Source organism: Dermacentor albipictus, chromosome 10 (assembly GCF_038994185.2).
Source record: "Dermacentor albipictus isolate Rhodes 1998 colony chromosome 10, USDA_Dalb.pri_finalv2, whole genome shotgun sequence".
Taxonomy (NCBI): Eukaryota; Metazoa; Arthropoda; class Arachnida; order Ixodida; family Ixodidae; genus Dermacentor; species Dermacentor albipictus.
In genome coordinates, this window is record NC_091830.1 from 91515511 (window position 1) to 91542784 (window position 27274).

The window sequence follows — 27274 nt, forward strand, 5'->3', positions numbered from 1 at the left end:
CGAATGAACGGACTTTTTTATACATAGACTTCTATGGAGCTTGGCCGGACCAAATCGCAGAGTTCGAATTATCCATAAATTCGAATTATTGAAGTTCGAATTAACGAGCTTTCACTGTACTAATTCCACAGCACGCGGATATCAAGCTGTCTAGAGTGCAAATTCGTGAAGTGAACGTGATATGACATTTGCACAAATTTATGGTAAAATATGACAAATGGGTAAAATATTCGTCCAACTTTTCAGCCGCTGCACAAAGCTGCGTCATTTGTCGCGCCGTAATATTTGTCACGCAGGCGCACGTGCTTGAGTGACATGTTTGTGTGCTGTTGGACAGTTTGACAGTTTCTGTCATCTGACGTGCGCGAGAGCAACGGAACTAAATTATGCTTTAACTTCAATGTCTTCTTTAATTAGGCCTGTCCGCGCAAATGAATATATGACGTGGATTTCCCTCTGAAACGTCAGTGTTGAATAATGGGTAGACGGCTTAGAATGACAAACAACGTTGGAAGCTCATTCTAACATAACATGTTATTTATTAAATGCATGATTTACTCCTGGCTCTACGAATACGTATTCGCCAAGCGCAACGAGAATCGTTAGTTGGTACTATATATTCTCTTAGCAAAATCGAGGAGAGCGCATTTTCGTTGACCGCTACGAAGAACCACTGCGTGTGGTAAGCTAGACATCCTGTTGAAATGGCTGGTTAATTCTGCAAATTTGGTTCCTTCTTAGACATGCGTATTGCGCCACACATTTCTAACACCGCTCTTGTCTACGCAGTTTCCAGACTTAGGCTGCTGCCAAGATGAAGTACTTCTCTTCAGTCATCGCCTTGCTGTTCGTGATTTCAGGTATGAAATTTTTAAAATCAAATTCTGGAGCTCGCCTTACACTTCATAGAGCCCTGCTCGTAAATACCCAGCTTGGAAGCCTCGTGCTGTTACTGTTGGGTTCAATACAATAGGATTGAAATGTTGTTCTTTTTTTAGCGTTCCAATTAGATTTGTCCCTTATTGCCCTCCTTCACGAGAATATAAAGCTGAGATAGTCTACACATCTGAGAAAGCACACGTCGTGTGGGCATCAGAGTACGTTTGCGAATTTTTCATGCCCCACAGAGGCAATGTAGGTGATACGACTTCATCGGAACATCTTGAACAGTTCACTTCGAAAATACACATAAGGTGGATTATTTATACCGCAAATAAACATGCTGCGTCGCAAGACACGACGCGCTACCCCTGTGACAAACGTGCCGAAACGATAAATGAGGCACAGAGACGCTGTTCGGCGAAGGGCGCGTCCCACAACGTCTATCTTTATTGTCATCTGGAACATGGCGCATGCTCAATATTTATTAGTAAATTCCTGCTATGCGATGCACCTTTCGTGCAAGGCGTCCCAAAGCGCTATTGTGCACGAGCCAAATTTCAAAACATCTTTGATGCCGTTTTTTTATACATGAGTCCTAGTCTTATTGAAGCTTGGTTATTCTGCGCTGCGGATTTGAGGTTGCAAAAGAAACAGTGAACGCATAATTTCCGTCATTTCCAATCTCTCTCTATCTCTTTCTCTCTCTCACTCCCTCTCCATATATAATAAAAATAATATTTGGGGTTTTACGTGCCAAAACCACTTTCTGATTATGAGGCACGCCGTAGTGGAGGACTCCGGAAATTTTGACCACCTGGGGTTCTTTAACGTGCACCTAAATCTAAGCACACGGGTGTTTTCGCATTTCGCCCCCATCGAAATGCGGCCGCCGTGGCCGGGATTCGATCCCGCGACCTCGTGCTCAGCAGCCCAACACCATAGCCACTGAGCAACCACGGCGGGTCCCTCTCCATAAATATATATATATATATATTGACACGTATACTTATCTTTATCGGGCAACCACGTTTCGCAGCCTAACAAAAGTAATCGCACGGCGTGGGACGCGCCTGTATATATCCGAAGTTTCTGAAACGTTATCGATGCTTCTATCTGCTGTCTGTTGTCGCTGAACGTTATGTTATCTGATTTCATCACCTGACGCGAATGGTGTAGAACTTTGTGGAAGGCACGCGGGTCCGAACGATTAGTCTGAAACATTCGATGACTGCTCTATAAAAGCCCACGCGCTTGACCCGCTGATGAGATTTTCGACGATCGCCGACTGTGTTCGCCGCTATCGTTGTGCTTTAAGTGTAGCCTGTTTTGTGGGCACAGGTTCGCCCAATAAAAACTAGTTTTGTCTTTCACAGTACTGCTACTGTGTTCTTCCTTCACCGTCACTACCACGTGACATCTGGTGGAGGTGCTAGTGCGTTCATGTACCGAACGCCCCCTGCAAAGCCGCGATCCAAGCCCGAAGCCCGAGGACAAAACCGACACCGCCCAAGACCAGCGTGCTAGCCGCAGACTGCAAGGACTGCCCCCAGAACACGGACTTCTACCTGAGGCGACAAAGAAGATCGCGGTCAAGACAACCTCAATGGCTGCCCCAGCGTCCCCCGTTATCCTACAACAACCCCGGGACCCACCGACCTTCCATGGAGCAGCGACTGAAGACCCGGAATCCTGGCTGGAGACATACGAGCGAATCGCGACATTCAACAACTGGGACTCCGATGACAAGCTGCGGCATGTCTACTTCGCCTTAGAAGACACCGCCAGAACGTGGTTTGAGAACAGGGAGTCGACCTTGACTACGTGGGCCCTGTTCCGTAGCGGCTTCCTGCGCACCTTTACAAGTGTCGTGCGCAAGGAGAGGGCCGAAGCCATGCTGGACGCCCGAGTGCAGCTACCAAACGAGAACGTTGCCATCTTTACGGAAGAAATGACCCGTCTGTTCCGCCACGCCGACCCTGATATGGCCGAGGAAAAGAAAGTTCGCCTACTCATGCGTGGTGTGAAGGAGGAACTTTTTGCCGGGATGGTACGAAGCCCACCGAAGACCGTCGACGAGTTTCTTCTCGAGGCCACCAGCATCGAAAAGACACTCGAGATGCGAAACCGGCAATTCGACCGCCGCACGAACGCGACAAACTACGCCGGACTTCAGTCACTGGCCACCGACGACCTACGCGAGACTATCCGAGCTGTCGTGCGGGAGGAGCTACAAAAGCTGTTCCCATCATCACAGCCTCAAGTGGCTTCGATTGCCGATGCCGTGCGTGAGGAACTCCAACAACAACTTGGAGTAGCCCCTGAATCGCCGCAGCCCGAGCCGCAAGCAATGACCTATGCCGCCGTCGCACGCCGTCAAGGCCCCCCTCCGCGACCGCGCAGGGGCCCTGTCACGCCGCAGTTTCGTCGTCCGCCGCCGCCGCCGCCGCCGCCGCCGCCAGCACGACCAGCCGTCGCCCAGCGCACCTACCCGAGGAAGACAGACGTTTGGCGCGCTTCTGACCACCGCCCGCTCTGCTACCACTGCGGGGAAGCCAGCCATGTGTACCGCCGATGCCCATACCGGGAGATGGGACTGCGAGGTTTCGCCGTTAACGCGCCGCGGCCACAGATTGGCGAACGACCTCGCGATATCGCCGACTACCTCGCCGCCACTCAGTGGAGCCATCGACGAGCTTCCCGTTCGCCGTCACCAGGCCGCTACCTGTCGCCGCAGCGCCGACCATACACTGGCCCAGCCCGCGGCCGGTCCGTCAGCCCATATCCGGAAAACTAAAAGCAGCAACCGATGGAGGTGCGGTTGCTGTTCGTCGAACTGACGAAGATCCTCCGCCGCCGACGAAGACGACGAAGCAACCATCTCGACGACCTAATGACGACACGCCGCCGTCCCGACGAAGTCAGGAAGCCAAGACTACACCGACGAAAGACGACTTGACGACACGACGTTCAAGCTTCAGTTTAACACGACGCAGCCGTGATCCGACGCCAAGACCCAACTGCAACGCCAGACAAAGAACCACCGACCTCGACGTGCTTCTCGACGGACACGCGGTTACCGCCTTAGTGGACACAGGGGCTGATTATTCCGTCATGAGTGGACACATCGCCGCCCAGTTGAAGAAGGTTAAGACTGCATGGGAAGGTCCTCAAATTCGCACCGCAGGAGGACACCTCATCACGCCGACTGGAATCTGCACGGAAAGAATAACCATTCATGACCGAACTTACCCTGCCACTTTCGTTATCCTCCAACAGTGTTCACGAGACGTCATTCTCGGTATGGACTTCCTGAACCCACACGGCGCAATCATCGACCTGAAGTCGCAGTCAATAACGCTGTCGGAAGATAAAGCGATACCGCCGGAGAGCCCTCGCAGTCACCATGCCTTGAGTGTGCTCGAAGATCAAGTGAGCATCCCGCCTCACTCCAGCATTGTTATTTTGGTCGGCGCCGAAACAGCCGCTGACGTAGAAGGCGTCATCGAAGGCGACCAACGTCTTCTGCTCGACCGTGAAATTTGCGTCGCAAGGGGGATCGCTCGACTGCACGGAGGAAACACGAAAGTGTTGCTGACAAACTTCAGCAAGGAGTTCAAGCACATCAACAAGGGCACGACCATTGCATACATCGAGGAAATTGTGGAAACCAGCGATGCCTTTGTCCTCTCGGATTCTGTCGCATCTACCCCGACGACTGTAGTTCCCGAGCCAGACTTCGACATAAGTCCAAGTCTTCCAGTGATTAAGCAGCAACAGCTCAGAAGTCTGCTTCGACGATACAAAGGCTGCTTTTCGACGTCATCGAGGATTCGACAAACACCAGTCGCAAAGCATCGCATAATAACCGAAGAATGCGCTCGACCACTACGCCAGAGCCCTTACCGAGTTTCGACGCGGGAACGTGAAGCTATAAGAGAACAAGTCGACGAAATGCTGCGCGACGACATCATCCAGCCGTCGAAAAGCCCGTGGGCATCCCCTGTTGTCCTGGTAAAGAAAAAGGACGGAACCCTGCGTTACTGTGTCGATTATCGTCGACTGAACAAGATCACGAAGAAGGATGTATACCCCCTCCCACGGATAGACGACGCATTGGATCGGCTCTGCAACGCCAAGTACTTCTCGTCGATGGACCTCAAGTCTGGCTATTGGCAAATAGAAGTCGACGAAAGAGATCGCGAAAAGACCGCCTTCATCACCCCAGACGGCCTCTACGAGTTCAAGGTTATGCCTTTTGGACTGTGCTCGGCGCCTGCAACGTTCCAGCGTGTCATGGACACGGTTTTAGCAGGATTGAAGTGGCAGACCTGTCTCGTTTACTTGGATGACGTCGTTGTCTTCGCCGAAAATTTCCACGATCACCTTAGGCGGCTTGCAACAGTACTCGAGGCCATCAAGTCATCAGGGCTCACTCTGAAGCCAGAAAAGTGCCGCTTCGCCTACGATGAGCTTCTGTTCCTAGGCCACGTCATCAGCAAGTCTGGAGTCCGCCCCGACCCGCAGAAGACAGCTGCCATCGCAAAGTTCCCGCAGCCCATCGACAAGAAGGCAGTGCGTAGATTTCTTGGCATGTGTGCCTACTACAGGCGATTTGTCAAGAACTTTTCACGCATCGCTGAGCCGCTGACACAGCTAACTAAATGTGACGTTGAGTTCAAGTGGGAAACGCCGCAGGCCGACGCATTTGAAGAACTCAAACGACGCATGCAGTCGCCGCCCGTACTTGCGCACTTCGACGAGCACGCCGATACCGAAATTCACACTGACGCCAGTAGCCTAGGCCTCGGTGCCGTCCTAGTCCAGAGAAAAGATGGACATGAACACGTGATAGCTTACGCTAGCCGGTCGTTGTCAAAAGCGGAAGGCAATTATACCACAACGGAAAAGGAATGCCTCGCCATCGTTTGGGCTACAGCGAAATTTCGCCCCTACCTATATGGCAGGCCATTCAGAGTGGTCAGCGACCATCACGCGTTGTGTTGGCTAGCTAACTTAAAGGACCCTTCAGGAGGGCTGGCACGGTGGAGCCTCAGACTACAAGAATACGACATTACTGTAACATACAACTCCGGACGAAAACACTCAGATGCCGATTGCCTATCACGCGCCCCCATTGACCCACCGCCGCAAGATAACGAGGATGACGACGCCTTCCTTGGAATAATAAGCGCGGAAGACTTAGCTGATCAACAACGAGGGGACCCGGAGCTAAAAGCCCTTGTCGAGTACACTGTAAAATAATTTACACCCCTAAGGGTTTTTTTCGGTGTCTATAACTAACCCCCTAGCACCCTTGAAAAAGCTGGGTTTTATAGGGAATTACACCCTTATGATGGTTATTTTATATTCCAATAACACCCTATCCCTTGAGGGTGTTTTGAACAACATATTACCCTTCGACCCATGGGGTGTGAGGGTGTGATCAGGAATATATTACCCCTTCACCTATCGGGTGTAATGAGCAATATAATAGCCCTTGAAGTACGGCATGTGGAAGCGGGTACATATGCACTTCATTGTTTGTTTCTAAGTCTACAGTTAGGCTAGCACACAGAAATGTTATGTATGGTGTGCATACAATAGGTAATGTGTTTACAAACGCACTGCATAGCAACTTTGAGAGAAAACTCATTATCACTTGTGAGTGTTCTGCGTGAAATGGTCCCATTTATCACAGATACAGAGTGACTGCATGGAGGGTCATTTATTCTAGCCTCCTGTACAATATTTTGAGCTTGCACTATGCCTTGTGGTGACAAGTCTTGCGGCCGTTCTACATTGAAGAACAGTCTCATTCAAACCAAAGTTCCAGGGCACAGGCGAGGATGATGATGCCTTTTTGTAGCTCCATTCCAATGTCCTAAGGTGAGCCATCATAGATGAAGCCATTTCTTCATTGATCACTGTAGCCATCTGCTTCTTTTCTCCCTGCAAAATGATTTGTTGCAATTTAATGTCAGGAAAAGTACACGAAACATGACTAGCAGCACTTCCCTGCATCATTCACTTTAATATTTCAAGATCACATGAAGAGCAGGTTAAAGAAAACAAGCACAGATAGTGCTTACTTCCAGGAAATCGTTATTTCGAAAGAATAAGGCATTTAATCTGCCACATCATGAATGTAGGAGAGACAGGCTACACAACTATATGAGGGCAATTCAGAAATTATTGCCTCCAAGCCCACTACTTTGCCAATATTACAGCAAACATTTTGAACTTTTTATCATTGATGCACTTATGCTTAAGCTATCGAATGTCACTTGCCTTGACTTCCTATCTCTTCTCGTTCCAGAGTAATCGAGCAATTCATGGCATCCAGTGGTGACGTCCAGCTGAAACAACAGGCTGTAATTGAATTTCTGACTGTGGAAGGTTGTGCGCATATCAACATTCATGGCCATTTGACTGCAGTTTACAGGAATGCCTGTGTTGACGTCAGCACTGTGCAGAGGTGGGCAAGGACTGTGAAAGACCAAAATCCTACCACATCAAATCTCCCGGATCAGCACCGAAATGGATGGCCCACAATGGCTTCTGATGAGGGTCATGAACATCAGCAGATGAGTTGACTCGGTGCAATCGCAGGATCAAGCAACACCAGATTGCAACACTCGCCATTTCCATTGCCTCAGTGAACCACATCATTAAAGACCTGCGTTACAAGAAGACTTGCGCTTGTTGGGTGTCACGGTAACTGACGACTGACATGAAAAAGTCGAAGCATAGCCAACAAGTTCAATTCTTGTAACCCAAGAGGTTTTTAATTATGTGGTTCACTGAACCAATGGAAATAGCGAGTGTTGCTGCAATCTGGTGTTGCTTGATCTTACGATTGATCCGATTCAACTCGTCTGCCTGATGTTGATGATCCTCATAAGAAGCCATTGTGGGCTGTCCAGTTCGGTGCTGATCCTGGACATTTGATGCGGCTGGATTTTGATGTTTCTCAGTACTTGCCCACCTACGCACAGTGCTGATTTCAACACAGGCATCCCCGTAAACTGCTTTCAGATGGCAAAGAATGTTGAAGGGCGCAGAACCATCCGCAGTGAAAAATTCAATTACAGCCCACTGTTTCAACCGGACATCACCACTCGATGCCATGCATTGCTCGATTACTTTGGAACGTGAAGAGGAAGGAAGATGGGGCAAGTGACATTCTATAGCTTAAACATCAGTGCATTAAAGATAAAGAGCCAAAATGTTTTCAGTACTACTGGTAAAGTAGTGGGTTGTGCATCAGTGCACAACCCACTTTTGTGCCTCAGTGCATAAAAGAACATTTTGTTAAAAAAGTAAGTGGAACAACAGTGCATTTTTCCGGCAAGTTTGATGGTGCATATCTCCAAACTGACGCCATTCTGGAAATCAATTCCAAGTAGATACACCTTGTAATCTCACTGGCTATGATTCGTAAATTACAATATGTGCCCCAGATATGTGGTGGCGCTGGCAAACACTCCCAGCGTTCTACTAGGAAGCATAAATACCCAAGAAAGTGATGGGGAAACGGCGCCCGCAGTAGCTCAATTGGTAAAGCATCTAACGCGTAATGCAAAGACGTGGGTTCGTTCCCCACCTGCAGCAAGCTGTTTTTTCATCCACTTTCATTTCCATTAATTTATCATTTCTTTATTTCATTTGTTAATCACAAGTAATTTACCCTAACTTGTCCTTGGTGTCAGTGTTTGCTGGCTTCTTAGGATATGATTAATAAACATCGGGTTTCTTGGTTAAGCCCCTTTCTTTTCGGTTATATTAGCTATAATGTAATTCATTTGAAAGATAATAAATTGTTTTAATTAGTTTAATATGTTTCGATTTCTTGTGCTAGATATATCTGTGTGTTTGAATATTCCTGCTCAAGGACTAGAATTATGCTATATGCAACAGGACTATATTTAAAAATTCCACAAGACTGAAAATCATCGCCCTGCATAAAAACAGTGTGAATTTAAAAACAAGCTTCAGTGAACCTTATTGAATCAGCAAATGGCCAGTGTAACTAGTCTGATCATCCTGGAAATCTTTTGTAGCTTATAAGCATAGTGAATTTCAATTCCACATTTAGGAGTGCAAATTTTTCTAGAAGTCAGCTTTTTCTTTTTAACGGCTAGCATCCGTGCCAGTTTGCTTAAACATAATGTTGCATGACTTCAACAGTACTGCACAATCACTTTTTTCTGCTCACAGTGTCTAGTGATGTGTCTTTAGCAGCTGAGATAATTAATGTTCATGCAGATAAACATCAGAAAACATTGCAATAACTGCCAAGGAAATGCAATCATGCGTTTTGTTTACAAAAGAGCATGTACTCTACCTTCTGCCAGGTTTGTTTTCCGTGTCAGGCTAGAACGGAACTTGCACAAGAGGCACCTTTTGCATCCATGAAGATATTTTATGAGGTTATGGTGGTGTCGAAACATGACATCAACCATAACACTTTAAACTATTTTATGAAACAGGTATTTGTACAAAGATAGAAAAGGCACCAATTTTGAATTTATCACATTTGGTTTAGAGTACCATAGTATAAATGGCTCAACTAGTACAGGTACGCAAACGGGCTAGTTGGTATTGGTCGATGACGTTAGACAATGTGAACTCGACAAAAGATGGAGAAAGAGGCGATAGCATTTGTTCCATTTCTCGGCACTTTTGACGTCCCTTGTACAAGTCTGCGCTGTCTGTCGAACATCATGGATCAACTAGTACAGCCTGAAAAAAATATGTCATGAAAGAAAACTTGACTTTCAACCTCGACAATTCTGCCTGTTAGGTATTATGGTTTCTTTAGAACTTATTTCTTTATGCAAAGTCAGACCCATCAAGTAAAGCTTACTGAGAAAGAAATGAAGAACAACGTCAACACCTCTCAAGGCACATGCATCAAAGGAGTCAGAGCATCATACACATTAACTTTAGGTGCAAGAGTATTCTCTTTCTTAGGCAAACTGCATTTCTAGTTTCTTAAAGCCTATATATTTATTTGCCACAGCTATGGGAAAATCACAAGGTGGAAAAGATGTGTTGGTGCAATTTCAACTATTATGTACAACAGCAAAAGGTAAAGCACAGGAAGTCTCACTGCTCCTCTGTCTAAATGACATTCAGTTTCATTTGTCATGTCCACTCCTATCCTGATGGCAGCAGAAACAGTAAGACAGCAGCGTGGTTCAGAAAGTAGATGAAGGAGCTGATATCCTAGCTGACATAAAGAGTAAAAAAAGGGAGCTGGTCAGGCCATGTAGTGCAGACGTGAGACATCATTAACTAGCGCGAAAAAGACAACGGACGACAGCTAGAAGCACACAGGACAGAACTCTAGGCTTCAACTGAAATTTTGGCTACACAGAAACATAGGATTCAGGGGATGCGACCTCAACGCATGGAAGCAACATTTATCTTTCCTTTTCCCTGCCTGACACAGGAGGTATTGCAGCCAATCGATGGGCAGGTTCATTTCGAGATACGAACACTCTTTTTTGGCGAGAGCAACGGAGGGGTGCTTACACACTTATCACCCGCTTTTCGATGCAAAGTGCTTCGAATATTTTCTTGTCGACCTGCCTCTAGAGCCGCGTGGGCAGATGAGTGCTTTGAAACTGCTCAGTGCATGAGCACTTACAGCAATGATTGGCCAGATGGCCACCAGCCATGACAGATGCCCTTTGTTCCCCCAAGCGGTCGTTTAAACACCGACCTGTTTGGCTTGAGGGCACATAGGGCAGCTTTGAGTGCCTTGGTGGCTGGTAGCCACATGGCCAATCATCGCCATACGTGCTCATGCACCGAGCAGTTTCAAAGCAATCTTGTGCTCAGGCAGCTCCAGAAGCAGGTACATAGGGAAATATACGAACCACTTTGCATCAAAAAAGTGGGGAATAGGTGTGCAAGCACCTGTCTCTGGCTCTTACCAAGAATGTTCGTAAGTGAAATTAACCTGTTCATAAATTTGTTCCGATAGCTCCTGTGTTGTTTCTGTCCGTCGACATTCTGTGCATTCCATGTTTCTGTGTAGCAAAAATTTCAGTTGAAGTCTAGGCTTCTTTCTTATGTGCTTCTTGATGTTGTCTTTTTCACGCTAGTTATTGATGTCTCAAGTCTGCAATGAGCACCAACTAGCCCAAGTGCCTTCTTCAACCATGTAATGCATAGGGCAGATAACCGGTGGCACATTTGAGTTACAGAATGGATGCCAAGAGAAGAGAACGGTAGTCAAGGACGGTAGAGAAGTAGACTACGATGAAGTCCAAAAATTTTGCAGGCTTCACTTCGAATCAGCTAGCGCAAGACAGGGGTAATTGGAGCTCACTGGGGGAGGTCATCATCCTCCGGTGAAAAAAATATGTAGGCCAATTGTGATGAAAAAAGTATACCTGTCGGGTCAGACGTCTTCACTGTCTTTTCAGCAACGTGTAGGCCCAAGACAGCCAGTCGGTTCCCATGCAATTGCTTCATGCTGACTGCAACTGCATGGGCACAAGAAGGGCACAAGAAAACAACCCACCATTAATACCATTCGAGATTGACGACTCCATAAAAGAACCTCTCAAAACTGCAAATACAATTAAGCATTTACCAGCTTAATAAATACATATATAAAGGCCAAGAATAGTTACAATAACCATACACTTTATAACTAGACATTAAAATAAGGTAGTGAAGCGTACAATAACCGTAGGACGCTAAGTGCAATTCATTTCAGAAATACTGTTGACAACTGACAGGACGCCTTAGGCAGGGTTCCGTCACACAACAAGAAAACAAATAGTAGTAATAATAAGCACGCCTGCGTGAAACCAAGAAACGAGTACAAGGACGAGAAAAAAATTGATTAGGCTCGGTGTGCTTATTTATACAAAAAGATAAATTTATAAACAAATAGCGCAACCACGCATTCATCCGCAACAGCACGACAGCTTCTATAACAAACGAGCACAACTTAAATCGGTTGATAAGTACATAGCCGGGACGGTCGTGGTTCTTTTGTTTTGCATTAGTTCTAGTCATGAAACCACAAGCATTGCAAGCTGCCTGCACCATTACCTACCACGGGACCTCCGACAAAAAAAAATAATAAATAATAACAATTGAGTGAAAGTACACAAGCGACATTTAATACGGTTGTCACACTGCACACTGTTGGCCGCGATCGATCCTGACTGGAATCGAATTTCTGGACGCGTTTGGCCTCGTTGCACAATCGCTGGACGGGAGCCAATCGCGGTCGAAAATTTCGATCCAGAACGCGCTCAATCGTGCTCGAAAGTGGCCGTGTGACACCGGTATAAGTCTGCGCCCATCTTTGGTAACAGAAGGAACCAATTAGTCAAACCAAAGTATTACTTCCCTGCCTGCGCCGAATACTGACGCGTAGCAGTACTTAATTCTCTACAACTCTAGTTGAGGACATGTGAACAATGAAACATTCATTTTTTTTCTGTTTCACATTCGGTGCCCATAGGCTACGCCTGGAGTACATATACTACACTCGCATCCAACACACCTTGCGCTGTCCTTTAAATAAATTACGCGAAAATTACTACGACAATGACGCACCATAAAAAAAGCGACGCTGAACGTGGCTACGTACGTACCTTTTATATGAGCAGTTCATGCGCCTTGCAAAAGGCCCTAGGTTTGAAGGCGGAGCGCTGTCACGATCTGTACTCTGGGCACGCCGTTTCATTTACGTAGTGGATGGACCATGTTGACGATGCATTCCGCCGAAAAACAAAACGTCCACTTCATCACTGTTGAGGCCGAATTGAAGATGTTTTCTCCTTCGCCACGAATGACGGCCGTCGTAGGCGTAGTAAACACACTGTCACAAAGAAACACCGATGTCGTAGGCCGCTGGTGCCCTTCTTTCTCACGCATAATCGCGTCGCCTTCACTCCGGACGCTCACTTCGCGTCGATGCGCACAAAAGTACACGAAAACAACGAGATGGTACAACCTAAACGCAGCAAAAAATAATCTAATTACTCACAACTTCAAGAATGTCACGGAGAACACACACATGTGATCCCGGCGGCCCGCCGCGAGACGCAGGAAATGACGTAGCGGCGATAGCGGCGACATCCGTCGGGGGAAGTTATTTCGATTTCGGTTTCGTTTTCAAGGCATAAAAACAAATATTTTTTTAAACTATGTGTGTGTATTACTTTCAAAGCTATTTATTTTACGCTACCTCTTAGCCATTTTCTGTGTTTACGGGTAGTTTCACTGGAAATTTATTTCCAGAAACATGAGCTGATATCAAATCAAATGGGGCAAAGGTGGGCTGGTAACTGCGTGTAAGTGAATTTATTTGTCGATGCTTTCTTTTTTGTTTGTTTGCTTGGACGTTCATTTGTAAAGAGACGTGGCCCTTCCTGATTGTATAAGATACAGAGGTACTTGCGAGTCTGTCTTTTCTTTTATGCACAGAGAAACAGAGAGAAAAAAAGCTTTAATTGGCATTTTCAAGAAGTTCACAATGCTCATATTTCTGAACTGGAGTGCTCACTCAAATTTTAAATAGCTTGGATTAACGGCAGATATAAAAGTACTTGCATAATAGCTTTCTAAACGTAGAGGCGACACCACAAAATTTCACATGTGCAGAATTACACGAAAACCTTAAGTTTCCAAGTACGAAAAGCCTTTCTTTGCCTGCTGTCGTGAAAGTGCAACCGAAGCGATTCCAGATGTCGGGGGTTTTTTTTTCTTTGTTTTTATGAGCAGGTGAGCCAGTGGGGCCTATGACCGCTCAAAAGAAAGAACAAATATAACAACGATTCCCCTCTGGTGGACAGCACCGTGAGTTGTCGTTGTCATAATCTGATGTCGGCCTTTGTCTTACTGCAGTTGCTTATAATAGCAGTTTGACGGGTAATGAGGAAGATATATTCAAAATCGAGGTATTTTGTGCATGCGGTAGACAAGTCATTTTCGACCCAACTACGCTCGCCCTCAAACTACCACGAGCAGAGCAATTTAGTATTGTTCCCATTCAATAGCTGTGCCTATACCATCGCCGAACCCCTTTGCTCGGCGAGGGTGCAGCTGTGGTAAAGGCTATTGAATGACAACAACTATTTCCTGGCAAAGTGTGGGAACTGTGATGACATTTCGTCTGGGTGTTGGCTTTAAGCATTCTCTTGTCTCCCCTTAGTACCATACTGTCTCTCCTCTGCGCTGTTTCATGTGAGTACAAAAAAGTAAGTGCTGCACCTTCTGCACTACTTTTGCGGTGGGTGGGGGTGGGCAGAAGGGGGCTAACGCGTAATTAGTCTTCCAGAGGGCATTGTGTCGATGGCCAGGGTGTTTCAGTGGGCATTGTGACGGCCAAAGAGGTACAAAGAGTATTGTAGCGATGCCTACGAAGTTCTCGCTAAAAGGACTCGCACACGCCTTCCCCGCGTCCCTCTCATGTTCATTATGCACGCTCTCAAACCACCCACCGACGCGGCTGGCAAGCCAGTGACAGCAGCTGCAGCAGAATTGGAAAAAGTGAGGGAGGAGGCATAGAAAGCTTCGCTTTAAAATCTGGCAGAGCGCCCCTGTGCACGCTGTAACCTGCAATCCAGAGCTCTGGTGTTTTGACAAAATTCAATTTCATTCTGCAAAGTATTTCTTTCCCGTATTCAGCATGTGCACCTGTCCTACCCGTCTCGCGAGGGGAGACGGGCGAGTCTCGCGCAGGTCTACATATGCCAAGACATCGCGAACGTACTTGGCAGGTGGGCAGTAGCGCGCACACTTGAAAAATGCCTCACCACTGTTCCGTGAACAAAGATTGGTCTGCAAATGCCCCGCCAATTTCTGGAATCTCGTTATATCTACAATGATTGGCTTGATATCCTATTCATGCATGCACTAATACTGTCTCCAAATTGGGAGGGGAAATATTTCATTAAATACCATTGTTAGTCGGTGTTGTAAATACTTTATGCATCGCAAGTTGTACGTTGGTTCTCTATACTTTCTTAGATTATTCTCCCTTTCTTTTTGAGCACTCCGTTCAGGCAGCTGTTTGTAAGCCAGTAGAACGTTCCTTTACTATACAACTACAAACTTAATAGTTTCTTTTTGTACAGCCAGCTTCGTAAATTGACGCAGACGCGAAGCCATGAGCGTTTTGCACGGCTCTTTCTGCAGATGCTGCTTGAGCAAAGCATTGTGGTGGGTGAGAAGGCTCAAGTTTGCCAACGAACCTACCTTGTTTATAAACTTGAGAGAAGCAGAACGAATTGGGGTTATTGATTCGGCGAAAGAAGGTCAGGTGGGGTCAAAGCTTCTCGAATCGGCGTATCTTTTGTCCGCGTATGGTTCGTCGCACCCTTTTCTGCCTGTTTTGTCATGCTTGAAAGAAACCTAGACGACCGCACTGCTTTAGAGCAATTGTGGCGCGTCCAGCTGCATGCTGTCACGTGGCCTATTCATTTTGCTAGATTCCTGGCGTCCCAAAAGCAAGAGCTGCACTAGTTCTGCCTTGCTGAAGACATTTTGAACATTTTTCTTTTGGTTAAGTATTCAATACTAAAAAAAGTAGGTGCGTGCTTTTGGATTCCGCGGAATTTGTGCGTGACGAAATTTAGGAACTGTGTGCCACCTAGAACACTGTGACATAATAAATAGTTGTGCTTCAGCAACAGGTTTTTCCCAGGACATATTTAAAGTGGCTTATCAAAACAGACAGTGAAACGGAGGGGGACTCTCTTCAGGAGTTTTGTCGGCTTTAAAAGCCCGACATGGGGTGGGGGGGAAGGGCTTGGGGTAAGGCAGGGCCCATTTCTGGATCCGCCACTGGTTTTTAGTGCCGTGGGACACGCCGTCTCTTCGTGCAATTGTATGTTTGTGAATGTGATAAAAACAAACAAAAACACCCTTGCACCCACCCCCAATATTCTTAGTCAGTGCACCCTTTCGGTGGGTAAAAGGGCGTTATGGCATCTAGAACTGCCCTATGCTTCGCAAAAAGTCATGATGATGGGATGTTTCTTGAATGAAAACACCCTTCAAGGGTGTTATGATTCGCAATTCTCACCATCAAGGGTGTAAATTATTTTACTGTGTATTTCGAAGGGCACACCGACGTTGTCCCTAGGGCATTTAAGCGTGGACTATCTTCGTTCACGCTTCAAAACAACCTACTCGTGAAGAAAAACTTTTCACCAGTCCGCGCCAACTACCTTCTTGTTGTTCCGTCGGCGCTGCGTCCAGAAGTACTGCACGCCTTACACGACGATCCAACTGCTGGGCACCTCGGATTCTCCCGGACGCTGTCGAGAATACAGGAAAGGTATTACTGGCCGCGTCTGACCGCCGACGTCGCCCGTTACGTCAAGACATGCCGAGACTGTCAACGACGCAAGACACCACCGACAAGGCCAGCAGGGTTACTACAACCGATCGAACCCCCTCGTCGACCATTCGAGCAGATTGGGATGGATTTGTTGGGGCCGTTTCCGACGTCAACATCCGCGAATAAGTGGATCGTCGTGGCGACGGACTATCTCATCCGCTTCGCTGAAACAAAAGCTCTACCGAAAGGCAGCGCAGCCGAGGTGGCGAAATTTTTCGTCGAGAACATCCTGCTGCGACATGGCGCCCCAAAAGTCCTCATCACCGACAGAGGCACGGCTTTTACAGCAGAGCTCACCCAAGCCATTCTGCAATATAGCCAGACAAGCCACAGGAGGACAACTGCCTACCATCCGCAAACGAATGGTCTCACGGAGCGCCTGAATAAGACCCTCGCCGACATGCTAGCGATGTACGTCGACGTTGAGCACAAGACGTGGGACGCGGTCCTCCCGTATGTAACCTTCGCTTACAACACGGCGGTGCAAGAAACAACACAGATCACGCCGTTTAAGCTGGTTTACGGCAGGAACCCGACGACGACGCTCGACGCCATGCTGCCCCACGTCATTGACGAAGAGAATGTTGACGTCGCTAGCTATCTCCAGCGCGCCGAAGAAGCCCGACAGCTCGCCCGCCTGCGGATCAAGGACCAACAGAGGACCGACAGCCGATACTACAACCTCCGACGACGCTTCGTCGAGTACCAGCCTGGCGACCGTGTTTGGATTTGGACACCGATACGCCGACGAGGACTCAGTGAGAAACTACTCCGACACTATTTCGGACCCTACAGAGTCATCCGACGTATTGGCGCTCTGGACTATGAGGTCGTGCCAGACGGCATTTCGCATTCACAGCGGCGCCGCGCACGATCTGAAGTGGTCCACGTGGTGCGCCTTAAACCCTTTTACGGACGCTGACGAAATTCGTTATTGTTTGTTGTTGTTTTATTTGCTACGGGTGTTTTTATTTCGCTTGTATGTAGCATCGGGTCGATGCTCTTTAAGAGGGGGGTATTGACACGTATACTTATCTTTATCGGGCAACCACGTTTCGCAGCCTAACAAAAGTAATCGCACGGCGTGGGACGCGCCTGTATATATCCGAAGTTTCTGGAACGTTATCGATGCTTCTATCTGCTCTCTGTTGTCGCTGAACGTTATGTTATCTGATTTCATCACCTGACGCGAATGGTGTAGAACTTTGTGGAAGGCACGCGGGTCCGAACGATTAGTCTGGAACATTCGATGACTGCTCTATAAAAGCCGACGCGCTTGACCCGCTGATGAGATTTTCGACGATCGCCGACTGTGTTCGCCGCTATCGTTGTGCTTTAAGTGTAGCCTGTTTTGTGGGCACAGGTTCACCCAATAAAAACTAGTTTTGTCTTTCACAGTACTGCTACTGTGTTCTTTCTTCACCGTCACTACCACGTGACAATATATATATATATACGTGTGTGTGTGGGTCCTTTTTTTGAAACGAAATGATCTGTACGTCTCCTACTCACGACGTTAGGACTGAAGGAACACACTGACAAATGATATAAGGTGGGCTATTCATTTGCAAGTAGGAGCCAGGTTCTGTTGCACTGTATTTCGTTGTGCATACAATCTCCTTAATGTTTTTTTTTAATATTTGGGGTTTTTACGTGCCAAAACCACTTTCTGATTATGAGGCACGCCGTAGTGGAGGACTCCGGAAATTTTGACCACCTGGGGTTCTTTAACGTGCGCCTAAATCTAAGCACACGGGTGTTTTCGCATTTCGCCCCCATCGAAATGCGGCCGCCATGGCCGGGATTCGATCCCACGACCTCGTGCTCAGCAGCCCAACACCATAGCCACTGAGCAACCACGGCGGGTTCTCCTTAATGTTCTGCACAAACCACGCACTGTAGTATTCTATGCTTGGTGAAGCATTTTGCATACTTGATTATCGACTATTGACAATACCTTTATCATCGGTAAAGAAACAGTCCAATTATTACATTACGCTTCACAAACGTTCACCTGAGATGAGCACCCGAGAATGCTAATGAAACTAGGAGTAAAGAAGCGTACCACGTCAGTCTACCGTTAAAAATGTAAGAATTTACGCTACGAGCAATCAGATTCTTTATTCATTTGATTCCGTATTTGTGTCAGCTCCCTGCTGCTGATATCTACGTGCCGAATCTCACTGACAGTGGAAGAGCGAGGAATGTTCACCCGACATGCAGCGGCCCCTCCAGATTCCTGGAAGAGATCGTGGACGCGTTAATTCTGCCGACCATTATGTGCATTACTTTTTTCCCAGGGCATGGCCTTAAGCATGCGTCTGGTTAAGTGCACAAACTATTTTTAGATCACAAACTACCCAAACTCACACTACCCATCACAAACTCTTTTGCAAAAGAATATGGTCTTTGTGACAATTGTGCAATCATTCGTGTACATGCTTCCACTTCATGAGGCATAGAATTGAAGAATGCCTGATTTATTTGAGTTTCGTCAAGTCTTCGTTGTGTCATGCACGCAGTCTTCGTGGGTATCAGCTACGAAAGCTCGCCGGGTGATGTGACAACAGATGATGAATCTGGTGAGTAATTGCAACTCCGAATGCGCCTTCTTGAATGTCTTGAAAAAGCAGCTTGCGCTATATGCTAGAAAGCCGTGAAGTGCACCATGCGAAATGGCTGCTTTATATTCTAACCATGATTGTAGGCGCGCGCTCGTGAAATGACAACCTGCAGAATGCGCCGGTGTATGACATATTCATGGGTTTCTGCTGACGTATTCAAGACGCTGTGCAGAGGTAGAGACATTTATAAGCGATGAGATGGACTCATACCTCTATATATATATATATATATATATATATATATATATATATATATATATATATATATATATATATATAGAGAGAGAGAGAGAGAGAGAGAGAGAGAGGTATATATGACGAAAGCAAATTTAAAGACGGCCTGGACTAGCTGCGCCTAAGGCAAGCATCACTTGGATAGTCGCCAATAAACAGGGGCTATTTTTTTCTCAATAAGCAACATGTACGGGCTGCCGTGCAAAACACTTTTAGTCATTGGCGTAGGTAGGTTATGTTAGGAATCAGAGGAAATTGTCTTTATATTCATGAGCCCTTCCATTCTGTGAAAGTGTCCTGCGAAGCTGTTTAGCATATGACACAGAGGTGTGTGTGTGTGTGAAAACTTTTATTGTCATGAGGTCCGGAGGCTCGAATCCTCAAGCCAAGGCGGGCCGCTCCCACGTTGGCACTGTCAGGCCAAGCCTTTTAGCGACATCATTGGCCGTCTGGACTGCCCTTAGTTGGTCGTGAAACAGTGGGCTTTGAATCCGTTTCTCCCACTGTGTACATTCTTCAACGAGGTTTGGGAGAGTCGCGGGACACCCCGCCAGCATATGTCTGATTCCAATGACACCATTACAGTCATTGCCGTCCATCTGAATTTGCCTCTCCGTATATATTTTATTAATAGTCTACGGTGTGGGATATGTATCCGTTTGCAATAAGCGCAGTGAGACTGCCTGAGCCCTGTTCAGTTTTGAATGTGGCAATGGGAATTGTCTGCGCCCTAAATAGTAATGTTTGGTAACGTCGTTGTATGTTATTAAATGATCTCTAGATTCCCTGGCTTAATGGTGAACGGCTTGGTTGTGACTGTCACGGTTAGCAAGCCCTCGTGCTAAGTCATGAGCAACCTCATTGAGGTTTACCCGAGTCTCGTCCAATTTCCCCGTATGCGGAGGAAACCATCGGATTTCAGCTGTCATAATCCCAATGTTTTCAAAAAGTTTAGCTGCAACTCCAGCTACGTAGCCTTTATCAAAACACTTTACAGCGGATTTCAAATCACTGTAAATGCAGACCCACTTATTACTCCTGATGGCTACAGCAATTGCCGCTTGTTCTGCCACCATGGAGCCCTTGGTAAAAATAGTGAGAGCGTCTTGCACCTTCCCTTGATAATTTGATACAATGGCCGTATATGCTTCTTTACCTTTCAGCAAGGCAGCATCAACCACAGCTGCCAGTTGGTTCTGCCACTCTATTTCCTGCAAGAGTGCTTTAGCTCTTGCCTTTCCCCTTTACGACATCATATTCTGGATGCATGTTTCTGGGGAGAGGGTTGGTATTGATCTTGTTCCTAACCTCAGTCCTTAATTTTACTTCAGCCTCTATTGGGCACCTTGATGTATCCAGTTCTGCACCTATTGCCTGTAATATGTTCCTGCCAGCGCGTGACTTTGTCAATCTGTCGTGTTGCGCTAGCTGTTGGGCCTCCGCGATTTCTTCCATTGTATTGTGCTCCCCTATACTCATGTGTTTTTCGGTTGCAGCGTTACTGGGTATCTCTAGGGCTACTTTAACGAGCTTCCTGAGCATCACATTAAGTTTGTTAAGTTCTGCCTACTTCCATTTGAATAATCCGGCCACATAAGGGAAGTTACAGATAGCAAAGGCGTGTATTAGCCTCAAAGATGTCTTCTTCTACGCCTCTGTGTCTATTGGTAATTCTCCTTAGTAACCTGATGAATTCATCTGCTTTCTTCGAGATATGTTATATTGTTCTATAGTTAGCATTGTTTCCATCAATATGATACCCAAGAACCTTGATTTTTTCAACTAGCCTAATTGCGGATCGTTCATGAGTGTATAAACACACTCTTGGCTCATCTTGCGGAATGTAACCTTTTAGTTTATGACCTTTTCTGCCATGTTTTTTTTACTAAGAGTTCTGATTTGGCTGCCGAGCATTTCAACCCCATGTCTTTCAGTGGTTTCTCTACTACATATAAACTTTCCTGTAATCTGGTCTCTGTCTGTCCTACATTGCCCTTGGCAGTCCATATGGTTATGTCGTCGGCATATATCAGATAATGTATACCCGCAATTTTCTCCAGATTTCTTGCAACCTTCAACATTGTTAATTGAATAGCATGGGTGAGAGCACAGCCTCTTGTGGAGAGCCCCTAATTGACAAATTCTTAGCTTCTGATTTAAGCTCACCCAGCATGAGTTGTGCAGTTCTATTTCTAAGAAAGTCCTTAGTCATGTTAAAAAGTCTCTTGCCTAAACCCATCTCCGAGAAAACGTCAAGTATTACCTTATGCTTTATACGATCAAAAGCTTTTTCCACATCCAATCCCAAAAGAGCTTTCGTATGCGCTGGGCTGGCCTGTATAAGGTGATGTTTGATCAGCAGCATAACACCCTGAGATGTCAGCCCTGGACAAAAGCCGATCAAGTTGTATGGGAGGATGTCGTTCTGCTCAACGTATTTCGTGAGTCGATTTAGGATGTCATGTTCCATAGCTTTGCCTAGACATGACGTTAAGGAAATAGGACGGAGGTTGTCTACAGTGAGTTGTTTGCCTGGCATTGGCATGAGGATAGTATTGGCGACCCTCCATTCCTCTGAGTATACCCCTTTTCTCCAACATTCATTGAAGTGTGCAGTTAGATAAGAGATTGATTCATCGTCTAGATTTGTTAATATCTTGTTAGTTATTCCGTCAGGTCCAGCCACCGATCTACCATTAGGACCGTGAAGAGCTGCGCTCACTTCACTCTCAGTGAAGTTCCGGTCAAGTTCTTCACATATGCCTCCCGTATACTCGGGGCTCTCGTCTCCTTCGTTTGGTTGTTTAAGTGGGAGATATTTGGCTGCGAGACTGTCCATGATATCCCTCTCTATTTTATCTTGGCTTTCCTGATGAACCAACTTAGCTATAGCTACTCTCTTGCTTGTCCTTGTTTCATTCTCGTTGAGCAAGTGCTTGAGGAGGTTCCAGCTACCTCCATGTTTGAGTCTACCATCACCCGAATTACAGATCTCATACCACTGTTGCTTCACGAGGGTCTTCGAATGATCATCGATTTCTCTGTTTGATTGCGCTATTTTTTTCCTGGTAAGTCTCTGCGTTTTCCATCTCTGTAATATAGCCTGTTTGGCCTCAATCAGATGCGCCAGCCTGCTGTACATAGCTTCAATATTTTCCTCAGTCCTGATTTCTGTTGAATTTTGAACATTGGTACGAAGTCACCTACCGTGACTCTTTATTTACATTCGCGCGGAAGACGGGACCGCGGACAACAGATACGCGTGACCTTTCGACGGGACCTCCAACAAGAGAGAGCAGAAGAAAAGGAAATACGCAAACGCTTGGAACGCCGACAAAGGGAGGGCGGCGTGAAAGTAGACACGGCCGGCGGTAGTCAAAGTGTCCCATGTGTTTCTTCTCAGCTTTATATCTGATAGGGCTTCTGTTTGGACCCAACGTAATAAACCTATTTTCGCAAGTTGGGCGCTGTGCTTGAAGCCTGCTTAACCACCACGTCGAGTCGCCCAGGTATTGCATACGGGATCGGCCCTTGCTTTTTGATCTACGGACATCGATCCGCTACAACTAGCCGTGTACAGCTTCATTGTAAAAATTCAATTCATGCCAAGGCAGGAAAGCAAAATGACCACGCTGTTATTTTTTCTCTATAGCCGGTAATGCAACGCACCTTTTCCTTCACCTTGAGTGGCGCGTTTATTTTCGTACCTAACTGCAAAGCCTTTTAATCGGAAAGTGCTAAGCGCTCGCCTGTTATTACGGAAGTCAGTGTTGTCTCTCTCAATATATGCTGCAACTGGCGCATTTCACGTCTGGTTCCCCAAACCAAACAGCGATACCCTTTCAATATAAAATGCCAAGAAATAATGCGATATGTTATTTTGGACACTCGAATTTCTGCCGTCATCATGAATGTTGGCGTAGCCATGAGGTATCGCATAAAGTGCAAGTGTGATAACATCGCCACCGCGTACAGTATGCTGCTGGTATGAGAGAAAACATGGGAGGGTGAGCCTGGAAAGATGGCTGCTTGGTGCACCTGTGCCTTCTCGCGTGCTTAAAAAATGAAAACATGGAGATGTGGGAGCGTTAGGGGTGGGCTTGAAGGGGGCAGGGCAGCATGAGTCCCTTTCTACCGCGGTCACCGTGGTGCATGGCAGGATAAGCCTGGCAGGGTGCATGCTCTATTCTTAATACTTTTGGCAATTTTCGTGAAGGGGACCGCAGCCCATTCTTCCGCCTGTTGTGTAAGTGCCGCTATGTGCAAATTTTGCTGTGTATGATGTTTTTGTTTCTCCCATTTTTTCAGAAGACTTCGCCAACTATGGCAAATATGATCCACAGCGGTTTTATCCTTATCCTTATCGTTTTCCTTCATCTTATCCTTATCCTATTGGCTATCGACTGAACAAATAGAGGTGAGTGTTGTCCAATCAAATTTTCGAGCTCACTCGTCCATTGTTGTAGCTATTTCATGTCCTCGTTTTATTACTGCGATAGCAAATAAATGAACACTCCAGGCGCATTTTCTCCGTCACAGTCAGCGTAACTTTGATATTCCACTTAAGTCCAAGGGCGATACAACCGTCGCCGCACGTCGTATATGCTGTATGGGGAAGTGGAAGCACACGAGGGAAGCTGGCGATCGCGGCTCGATCGCGTCGCGGTGGGAGGGAGGGAGAGAGGGAGGAAGGAGGCGGTGAGCTCCTGCAGCAACTGTGTTTTCCGCGACTGGGCGTAAGGTAATCGGACGGTCGCGGCTCAAATTCGTGCGCCTCATATAGAAGACAGCGGGCTGGCAGCGTGGGAGGGAGGGGAGGGGGTTGCAACTCCCCTTACAAGGGCGTACATTGCACGACCGCGCGCTCCGCACCTTGAAATGGAGCTGCAGACAGCTCATACTTTTCTGCGCCCTATGTTCTCGCCGCTCTCGCATTGAAGCGATGGGCCGCACGAAGGTCACTTCGCTAGTTGACGCTGCTGCGCCTGCTCACGCAGGCGTCCAGCGTATTGCAGCGATTGTCCGCCCTCATCGCGTCGATGTGTTCATGTTCGCCTTTGCGCGTTCACACCATGCTTGTTAGGTCACTTAGTAAGCGAATCTTTTCATGTTTAAGCCGACGATAAAACAACTATCGTTAGTATCGTTACTAGCTCTCTACTAATTTGCTACCGCAATCAATGCTTCGCGTTTCAGCCGAAACTGCATCATTTTTTGTTGCACTCTCGGTTTCCCAAATGCCGTCCAGTCTCACAGCAGGATCCAATTCATGTGTGCGCGTGTATACTTCAGCGAAGTAGCAACCTCCAGGATGCCGTGATCCTAATACAGCCCTTCTTCCGTACATCTACATGTGGCCTCCTCGTGGTTCTTGAAGATGGTAAGTTCTAGACACGCGTCCCTTGATGCGCTATTCCCCGCTCCATTTGGAAAGTGTGGGTCAGCCAGTAGTGTCAGTGCGCGTTTTCATCGAGCGAGCTGATGGCGTTTCTTTCCTTTGAAGTGAGCTTGTAACTCAATGTTGGACGAATGTCATTGACGTCAATGTCAATGTCACAATCACAAGCATGCTTCGAAACCAACCGCAGTGCGACGAAGAGATTCGGCGAAAGCTATAGACAATACACGTCGCCGACCACGCATGGCAACATACATCCATACCGAACTATAGACGTTATCTGAATGACGATCCAGATCGCCTATTCGAAACGCCCAAAGTCTGGACAGCGTTCTATTCCCTAACTGAAAGCACAGCGCCCGGACAAGACAGACTCCCAAATGAAATAATCAGACAACTGAAGGACGACTCGATAGTATTCCAAACGGGGATTTATTATAGCCATTGCAAAGTGGGAACATTATCCAAGGAATAAAATCGCGGAAACGTTTTACTGTTACGAACACCCTGCGTGCCTGCAAGCCTCACCATCATGCGAGCCACGTGCCTGGCGTATATCTGAGCCACTCCTCAAGGATTGGTCTTATCTCATCTTCTTTTTTGCGCCGCCATGAAAAGGCTACCAGAAAGACGAGAGATGATCCTATGCGTTCGTTATGCAATATATCCCGCAATATACGCTCTCCCTGCAAGCGGAGCTACCCTATGTCCCCGTATACTCTGACGAGTACCGCTTGGACTACTCGCCCAAACTATCCGAGCTCCTCGCGCTCAAATACAAATCCGTAGGAAGAAGCATAGGAAGAGAGGCCATTTAGGTGATCATTAACAAAAACCTTTACCCAGAGTCCCAATACCCTGCGTATAACGCATTCACATGAAAGATAATGGTCGCAATAAGCACGCTACAAACGCACAAACAGAAACTATGGTGATATTCGAGCCTAGCTCGTGTGATCAGCAGAAAGAACGCTAATGAACCTATTTTATGTAGAGCGTCCAGACAAGTTCTTCTCCTTCCTCCAGGCGCGGAAACGAAGATTCTATTATCCATTGGCATCCACAGCACTAGAGACGAAATAATTGAAGCAAACCGACATGCGCAAACCAAGCGTCGACCACACAAGAGCATGCATAGCAGCTCTTAGAAGATTGCTATATGTCATGACGACAAAGAACAGTCAACAACACGCGTAAAGTCCGTACCTAGGCAAATAAGGGTGCCTCCTATACCGTGTGACATCCACCAGGAATATCAATTGGGCAGGAGAAAAGCACGAGCCAACCCGATATAAAAAGAATATGCCACCCTTTCACTGCATGCTGGACATATGCGGACAAGTACCGCAGAGGGGACGGCTTATTAGTTAGCGTGGCACGACAGCGACAGTACGAACCGTTATCCGCCTCTGTTCGCACGTACAACGTCCTGGCAGCAGAGGAGGCTGCCATCGCCCACGGAAACGAGACGGATGAGGAAATCTATTTTCGTATAGACTGTCAAACAGCGTATCGAACCTAGGCAAATGGCCATCTGCATAATCTACCATCCGATATCCTCCATCGCACCAACGAAACACCTCACACCTAAAAATCTAATAAAGGCACAAGAAGTAGTCAGCGCAAACCCTCGGAGCACACGCGATAGCGGACGCCACCACAGTCAATAATTGCAAGGCTCCTGATGGCCCCAATCCAATAGTACTAGACACCTAGTGCCTCAATAGTACTAGACACCTAGTGCAGCCAACACTTACCAGAGTTCAAGTCACAGCCCGGAGGCAACCAGAGACCAACAGCTATCCTCAAACCAGGCTCCTTCACGCGGCGTACCCTCCGTTTATCAATAACGCTGTGCTTTCTGTACACAGCGAGCTACAATATGCCGTTCAACTATAGGCCTGAAAACAACTCCTAATAATTCGCCTAACCGAAACTCAACGCACGAGTAGTGCCGGATAGTGCTGACCACTTCGCCATTGAAGGATTAGCGAAAGCGGATTGCTACAGCCGAAAGTGCTTGCACCGGCACTGCGTCCCTGGACTGAAGGCGCCGCCACCGCCTGGATGACCCCACTCCTTGCACAACAAAAATAAAGTTTTCTCTCTCTCTCACGCCACGTAATCTGTGGCGGCTTCGAAGGCTAGCCAATCCGACATAGCTGATTGCTTTATTACGCTTTGTTCTCGGGCGGCCAGTTCACGTTGAAGCAGGAGGCAACACGAAGAGAAATTCGCTCGCTTCTGTTGGCGCTCTTCAAACCGCGAGTGATCTGACAGCGAGGGTCCGGGGTCATTGATTGAAATATATTTCTGTGCCTGAGCATGCGTGAGAACGTGCTTGCTAACTAAATTAGTAAGAAACTGTTTACAGCACTCCATACAGCTGATAAAGCCTCCATCCTCTTTGTGCATAGCTGTCTAACAATTTGCTATCGCAATTAGTGATTGGCGCTTTGGGCAATACTATGACTTTTCTCTTTAGTAGGGGCAATAAATGTGTACGCTAATGGTGCATTCTGTTTTCCAGGACCGAGGACGAAAGACGTGGTAGTCTTTATCACGATATGTGCAGCCGTAGCTGCATAAGCGGGAGCTACCACTTCGGTTTTTGCGAACCAGCATATGCTACCTACTTCGCCTGCTTGACTTATTTGTGAATGTGTTGCACCCTCCTCTCCTTCTTTTATGTGGTTCACATGCACTAGCTTCTTTCGGTGATCTACGCACAATACACTGATGCGAATAAAGCTGAAC

The 27274-nt window shown here is 46.9% G+C and overlaps 1 long non-coding RNA gene across 1 annotated transcript; it reads left to right on the forward strand.

The window, feature by feature from the left end:
* Nucleotides 1-642: 642 nt before the first annotated feature.
* LOC135918160 (uncharacterized) lies at nt 643-27274 on the forward strand. The gene is made up of 5 exons (XR_010569583.1): nt 643-682; nt 790-860; nt 18784-18843; nt 23428-23536; nt 27048-27274. It is a non-coding gene; the product is annotated as an uncharacterized lncRNA (long non-coding RNA).